This window comes from Alligator sinensis, unplaced genomic scaffold (genome assembly GCF_000455745.1).
Source record: "Alligator sinensis unplaced genomic scaffold, ASM45574v1 scaffold876_1, whole genome shotgun sequence".
In the NCBI taxonomy this organism is placed as follows: domain Eukaryota; kingdom Metazoa; phylum Chordata; order Crocodylia; family Alligatoridae; genus Alligator; species Alligator sinensis.
This window is the reverse complement of record NW_005841938.1, coordinates 3,558,978-3,566,815: the sequence shown is the minus strand read 5'-3', so window position 1 is coordinate 3,566,815 and position 7,838 is coordinate 3,558,978.

Genomic DNA, 7,838 nt, shown 5'->3' with positions numbered 1-7,838 from the left:
ATTAAATAGTAGCTACTAAAAACAGATTCTTTCCTTCTTTGCATCACGGGTGGATTGCTTGTGAAAGACAAATGCAACATCAGATGTTTCGGTGAAGCTGTCCATCAGTGTCCATGCTGGCATAAATATGCAAAGGCAGTTCATTTAGTTTATTTTAAAGACCTGGCATATTTAAAACCGAAGTCACATTGCATGTCTCATATTACTAGGGGAACAAAAACCCATTGTGACTTTGTGCATAGTGACTGCTTATTTTCACCAGGCACTATAATGAGAAAAAACACTTCGGTATCATTAGACATTTGAGCACAAGAATACTGTTCATCAAGCATCTTAGGACTCCATTCATGACTGATAAATATCGATCTTAGGTAAATTGGATGGTGGTTATGTGAATTTTTCAGGACACCTTGCACAAAAATTCCCACGTTGTGAAGGAAGTTACAGTGCAGTAGGGGTATGTCTCACACAAGTTAAAAATCAAAAAAGTCACCCTCCTCAGCTTTATGTCCACGCACTCACCAGGGGAGCCTGCCTGAGAAAGAAATGCAAATTCAGTGCTCTTAGCACATTCTGCTGCTGGAGTTGGGTTATTTTTCACAGTACTAACAGCAATTCCCAAACTGACAGTCATGACCCTCATTGTGGTATCAGCAGCTGGAACTAGATTCATAGACGTTAGGGTCGGAAGGGACCTCAATAGATCATCGAGTCCGACCCCCTGCATAGGCAGGAAAGAATGCTGGGTCATTCATAGAGCTGCTCATTTTTCTGACCCTGGGATTGCCCTTTATGCCTGCAATTTCACAGGGGGATGGAGCATGAGTGCATCATCTCAGCTGCTTTGTGGCAGCTATTCCTATGCCTATTACCCTTCAATAAGCAAAAGAATGGGACAATTTAATAGGAACATTTGATGATGTTTGCTTAGGGGTAGGCTAGCTGTGTGTATGTACGAAGTTATACAAGTTTGCATCAAGAAGTGCTGCCAACTGCAATATTGCAATATTCAAATATGAAGAAATCTAGGCTACCAGGAAAATGTCATATTGTTGGTAGCCACCAGGCTGTGGTGCTGTCTTATCAGAAGTGGTGGAGCAGATAATGCAAGAGTGCAGCAGTTGGCAGCACTCGTGCATTATCTGCTCCACCACTTCCTATAAGAGAGCACCACAGCCTGATGGCTACCAACAATATGACATTTTCCTGGTAGCCTAGATTTCTTCCTATTTGCCTCACTTTGACCATCTTAAATTCCTTTTCCTCTGTGTTCACACTGTAAAATCCCCACACGCAACTTAACTCCAAATGAATAATCCTGCAGCTCAGCTGGAGGCAGGTTTTTAAAGCAATATCCCTAATCAGTATTACTATGCTGATAAAAGCCCTATTATAGTCACACCTGCCATCAAAAACAAGCTCTTCTGCTTCTATATCTTATTTTGTTGTTAGGATAACTGGTAAAAGACATTTTGTCTCTGTAAGCCACAGCTCCGTTAGGTAACAGCTATGTCGGCAAACATTTTTTTTAGTGTAGAAGAGCTCAGAAATAAACTGGTGTAACTTGTCTCTGAAAGCTGGACCCTTAGACACAACTATACAATGCCTACATATTAAACCCCTCTCTAATCCCTCTCCAAGCAGAGATTTCTACAACCACAAAGGAAAGGAGATTTGCAGCCTTCGTGAAGTCTGTGGAAATCCCTACTGTCAGTCTAAACATGGAAGGCGTTTGAATATTGCAATGGTGGGCAGATACACAAAAAACGATATTATCTTTAGCATGCTCTTTTGAGTTCTAGTGCAAACTTAAATCTTCTTTCGGGTGTCCTCTTTTTCTCCAAGACAAAAAAAAAAAAGAAAAAAAGAAGAGACCCCAGGACACCAAAATAGTAAATAAGTGGAGCAGGTTTAGAAAATGTTTTGGTGCAGATGAGCTCTCAGAAGCACACAGGGTGTTATCTAAACCTAATGAGCTTCCAAAACTCAGCTACAAGTGTCAAAGAATACAGGCTCTCTCGGGAGCTGGCTGCTGGTTCCAAACAAGGGCATCTCAATTCTGCAGTCCCTTGAAGTGGACAAGGGTCCAGTCCAGTTCACTTTAATCACAGACTTTCTATTGATTTCAATGAGCTCTGAATCGCTTTTTTGGTTGTTTTTTTTTTTAGAAGTAACTGAATAAAACACACTCCAACCTACCTCCTTGCCTTCCCTCAACCCCCACTCCCACCCCTCCAAACACACCCCCTTTTGGATTTCTTCAAGAGAGACTACTTTCGGGGTGAAGGGAAGTTTACACACTCCTAAGTTCCATAAAAAACAATGCAGAAATTGTGATAACTGAGCAGCAATTTTTTCCAATCCACCAAAAACTTGTCCAAGAAAAATGGCCAAAAAAAATTCCGTCTCCAGTTTATTGTATGACAGATTATAGCAACGCCAGCTGTCAACAGAACGTGCGAACAAGCTAAGCATCTTCCTCTGCACTACATCCACTTGAGCTCAAAGTCTATTCTTTTCTATGGAATCTTTCTGATAAGATACTGTATTTGAGTTGGAAGGTTAATTAAGAGAAAGATCCCTAGTAACCCAAAGTCAACATGCTGAATGATGTCAGACACACACTCACTATAGCACTGCCTCCCACAAGATGATGTGCAAAGGGAAACGCAGGCTGTCTTTGTTCAGGAAACATCTGGCCGATACTTTGATTCTCAAGCAGGTCATTGGCTGTTTTATAACTCAGTGGAACAGTAAAGTGTGGGAAGACAGGGGGATGGCCCTCTGATATTACACAGCCTAGTAGGCAGCTATGAAATGGAAGAGATGAGGAAATGTCCACCCTTTAGCTGGTTCTCTAGGGACTGACTTACTGCTGTAGCACAGTGCGCGTTTTCTAGCCTGCAGTGGAAAACCACTAAGCTTAAAAGTAGCAGCAATAGGAAAATGAGGCTATCTGTTCAGAAATTGCATCTTATCTCGAGTCTGCCTACAGTACGGTGGGATCTGTAGAGGAAGCAAGAGGAACACATCAGCGAAGAAAACCAAAAAGAATCCAAGATGTTATTAAAAAAATACTACCCAGGGTTCTGAAATCCTTGGTCTAATAAAAGATACTGGATTTACCCAAAGAACTTTGCCTGCCTGTATCCTTAGACCAACACAGCTACAACCTATACCTCTTTTTCTCCTGGCACTATAAATCCGAACCACTGAGAGCTTTCAGACAAAGCAAGTAACTGTCAAAGGCTTCGTCAATTGCTCCCATCCACCCACCCCTTAGTTTTCCATCATCATAGATTTTCATAGGCATTTAACAACATGCTGCCCTATTACATTCAAATGTTTCCCCAAATGACCTTACATTTCTCGTCAGCTGGCTAATTTGCCCTGTATAGGATTATGTTCAAGCCATCCTATGCAGCCTTCCTGCTACTAATGGAGAGTTACTGAAGTAACAGTTCACGACCTCTTTGGTTTTTTGTTTGCCACAGAAGGTTGAAAGAGGAATGCTACGTGAATAAAAAGATGAAGGATTTTGATAGCAGGCAGTGGGTGCATCTACACAAGGTACTTGATGCCCATTGGACCAAGTCTACTGCATATTAGTGCAGCTGGTAAAAACCATGCTAATGCACAGTAGGTTAGTCCTATGGGCATTAAGCATCACAAAAAAGGTCTCCATTTGTGCTAATGCACAGTAGTGCCAATTATGGCACATTAATACCTGTTATTACAGGTAATAAACTTTGTGCACCATAATTATGGCACATTAATGAACGTGTAGATGTGCCCAGTAATTTGGCACTATTGGCTCTAGAGGCCCTTGGCTGACTTCCCATCTTCATCTATTCATGTCTGTTGTCTGCCTTTGTCTACAGTCATCCACATTTAGGTCAGTGTTGGTCTGGCACTAACTACATCAGCTAGCCCTCCTTCATGATGGTTGTCCAAAATGCCTTCTCTTCTCCACCACCCTGAAGGGAACTTTCTTTGGTGTCCAGAGCACTTCTAATCTTTTAATGGGGCCCAGCCACCATAGTCATTGATTTCCTGTGTCCAGATTGGATCTCTGTACACTTGGTATACTCATTACTGGTGACTGTGCACCATTCTTATTCTGGGATTATACTGTGCACCAAAGATTTGCCATAGATTCTTTTTATCAAAAGGATTTAGTAGCATCTTGTTTATACTCGTGAGAGAACCCAGGTTTGACTGCTGTAGATTATGTATAGCCTGAATATGGTTTTATAGATTTGAAGCTTAATTTTTCCTGGAGCTGAGCTTGGATGGCAGGAGCTTAAGCAATGGAAAGTGGGCTTTATTTCCTGCTGCTAGTCTTTCTTTAACTTCTTCCACATATTACCTTCCTGTGCTACAATGGAACCTAAACACTTAACACAGGTCACTTGCTTAATCTGTGTTATTGTTATGTAAGGCTACCAGTAAATTGGGAACCTTACATATCTATCAGCAGATACTGTCTTTTTATCTATGCCGACTTGTAATCCAATTTTGCTTCATTTGTTAGTCAGGTATACAAAGCTTCTCTATCATTCTATAGCAGACAACCTGATGCAGATCTAGGCTCAAGAAAAAACAATGCTTGGTGGAGATTAGTAATGAAATTTGCTGGTTTTGTTTTGCAGTGGTCTGTCTGTCTTCAGGTTTTGATCTGCCCATGGCAAGAACCTGACTAGTCACTCACAGCCATCTCAGTTTCATCTGGGGTCCCCACCAGAGTTCAGAGAAAGGCAATCCAGAATTTGCAACAAGTGTATTTTATTATTAATCAAACAAAAAAGGAAGAGCTAGATTCCATATCACATTGGCAAATGCAAGTAATTTTAGACTTCGCTCCATAGCTGTAGGGGATACGACTAGGAGCAAAGGAAATTTAGGTGGGTGATTAGGAAGGAATTTGACCATGGCAAACATAAAGAAGTAACAGGCAACATAAAGAAGTTGTGGAATCTCTCCCCCTGGAATTTTTCAAGATCAAGTTAGACAGACATAGCTGGAGGCTTAGTAATGGATTTCAAGCCTGAGTAAAGGGCTGGACCTGGTGACCTCATGGAGGTCTTTTAACCCTGCTTTCCCATGACTGCATGGGAAGCCTAGCGCTTGTTGCTCCAACTGGTTTCTTAGGGCTTAGCAAGGGCAACTAAACACGTTCGTGAGGCCTTTAAAGCTGATCTTCCCACTATTCAGTAAGAGCAAGTCTCATCGTTGAGACGAGTGTCACTGCAATTCTTCCACACTAGTCTGCAGCCATTAGCCAGAGACCTAGGAAGTTTCCTCGCTTGTGAACTCTTCCACTGATCCCAAATTGTCTGGAAGTTATGTAGCTATATTTGAATACAGTAACACAAACTAGTTAGCAACTCAAATATCAAGGTAAGGGGGGGGGGGGGGGGGGGGGGGAGAAGAAGAGGAGAGGATGCAAAAAAAGAGTTTCTTTCTTCCCCCCCAACTATTTAATACTCCATCTTTTGGAAACTGAAGCACAAGTTTTTTTGCCAAATAATTATTTTGGGCTGGCAACTGATATTAGGGAAATGCTCCAAAAAAACCCCTCCTGCTATGCCGTAGGAACATTTTAAAAATTGAAGCAACTCTCCACTTCTAATCTTCATTTCTATAATAGTAGTACAGAGACCTACATCCTAGCCATTGTAATGGAACTTGTCCTAATAGGCAATTACCCTAACTTGAACATGGGTATTATTAACATTAAACTTTGAGAAATTATATCCAACTTGCCCAGCACTGGAGCAGTATTACAGCTCATTTAAATGAGTGGGAATCCTTCAACTACGAACTACTGGTAAATATTTAAAAATGCATCAGTGAGTTTATTTTGCCTTTTGTCCTCCCAAGCATGGTTTGCACTGGAGAAGGCTGCAGCAATGCACAGTGGCAGGGAAAATGGAAGGAAAGTGAGGAGCCTTGGGTTTTATACTTTGCCTTCTGCACCCTTGCCTCAACTTTGCCTGAGGCCCATGCTTTTCATCTGTTTAGTCCAGTGGTTCTTACCCTTGGATGACTTGAGACGTCCCTCAAAACTGCCAGCTCTTAGGTGAAAGCAAAAGGGAAAAAAGAAGAGGGGGAGGGGGCAGAGAAAGGAATTCTGCTGCAAAGAACACAGTGACCATAACAAGTCAGAAAGCATTTAAACACTATAGATTCTTATTTGAAGTCTCTGGGGTTCTCCTCCAAATTTTGTTCACATACTTAAGGGTGCCAACTGTGTGGCACCTTTGACAGCAACAAGCTGCTTTTGTTGAGAATCAAGTATTTAAAAAAAGAGTCGTCTTAGAACAGAAAGCCTGCACTTACGGAGGGGAGGTCCTGATTGGAATGGGGACGTAGGCCTCTGGCAGATGTTCAGTTCAAAAGGGATTATGGATCAGATCCCATCATGCCACAACTGTCTCTTACTACACATGGCACGGCAGGAGGCATGACTGTTGGGATCTCAGACCAGATACCAGTTATCCCCTTGGCTGCCAGCCAAGGAGAAGCCCAGGATTGATTAACCAGATAATACTTGATTAAAAGTGTAATGTCTGCTAAGGGCCAGTGTCTCCAAAATCCAAACATTTTGGCTTTAAAAGAGGGCAACATACCTGCTGAGAAGGCAACATGAAGCCAATTAAATATTAATATAATCCTGACATACTACCAATCAAGTAAGCTGCTTTTAGCAGGACCTGGTTGTTCTATTCTTGGTCCGCAAGAGAGGGCCCTCAGGGACCCTTTTACATCTTTACTCCTGCTTGTCCTTCCTTACAGCCCCTGATTCAACTAAAACAAATCTACTTACTGGGTAAGAACAGACCAATAACCATATCAGTGTTAAAGTTCCAGTGCCTACAGCCACACCTGCAGTTACAGAAGCAGAGGACACCAGGTAGCTAGGTTTCCATTTAGAAGCCAGCTGAACATTCATCTTAAATTAGTAAGGTCTGTATACTTTGAAGCTTTATGCAGTTGCTCAGCATATAAAGATATAACATCAAAGTTGCAGAAAGAGGTCAGAAGGCACACTTACTAGAAACCAGGCCTTTTGACCAATGCAGTTTGATATACTATGTAAAATACTGATATACAACCCGTTTAAGAAGTCACTTATTTTACTCTATTACTTTAGAGCTAAGGGGAGGAGCTGGCTGGGAAATAATTCTAGAAGAGCCGCAAGTCTGCAAGAGTCATCTTCTCCAGGTGCCATTTTTTATACAGAAGTTGTACACTTCTAAACTAAACACTGTTCTTTGCCACTGATAGTGTTCAGTCAGAAATATCTTTGCAACAGAATGCAACTATTCTACTTTTCTTTCATGCTAGCTGGAAACCAACTGTATATTCAGAAGTGAACTCTGTCTTTTATTGACTTTGTTCCATTATGAATAAAAAGTGAGCACTTGACAAAAATTAAGGAGCGATTGTATTGAGAACCAAAAGGGGAAAAAGAAGTTACTCCTTGACCTCTGCACAACTCTGAATTTCCCACTGCAGAGACAGGCAGCAGGTTTAAAGAAAGGACTCACTTGAGTGAACTTTAAACACTATCGAAGTCAAGCCTGTTTAAATAAAGGCAAATCAGATGTCTCTCTCCAATGGAGTCCCATCTTCATGAGGAAGAGTGTGCAGTATGTGCATAAGAGATTTAATGCTGTTTGGGAAGTGGGAGAGAAGGGTAAGGCAAAAATCCATGAAGCAACAGGTATGAGTGCCCCATAAAAGCTAAGAACTCCAGGAAAGCTAACTGAACTGAATAAAACACAAAAATTATGCTTAAGTGAATATAGACCCCTTCAAAGTTACTTTAAAAT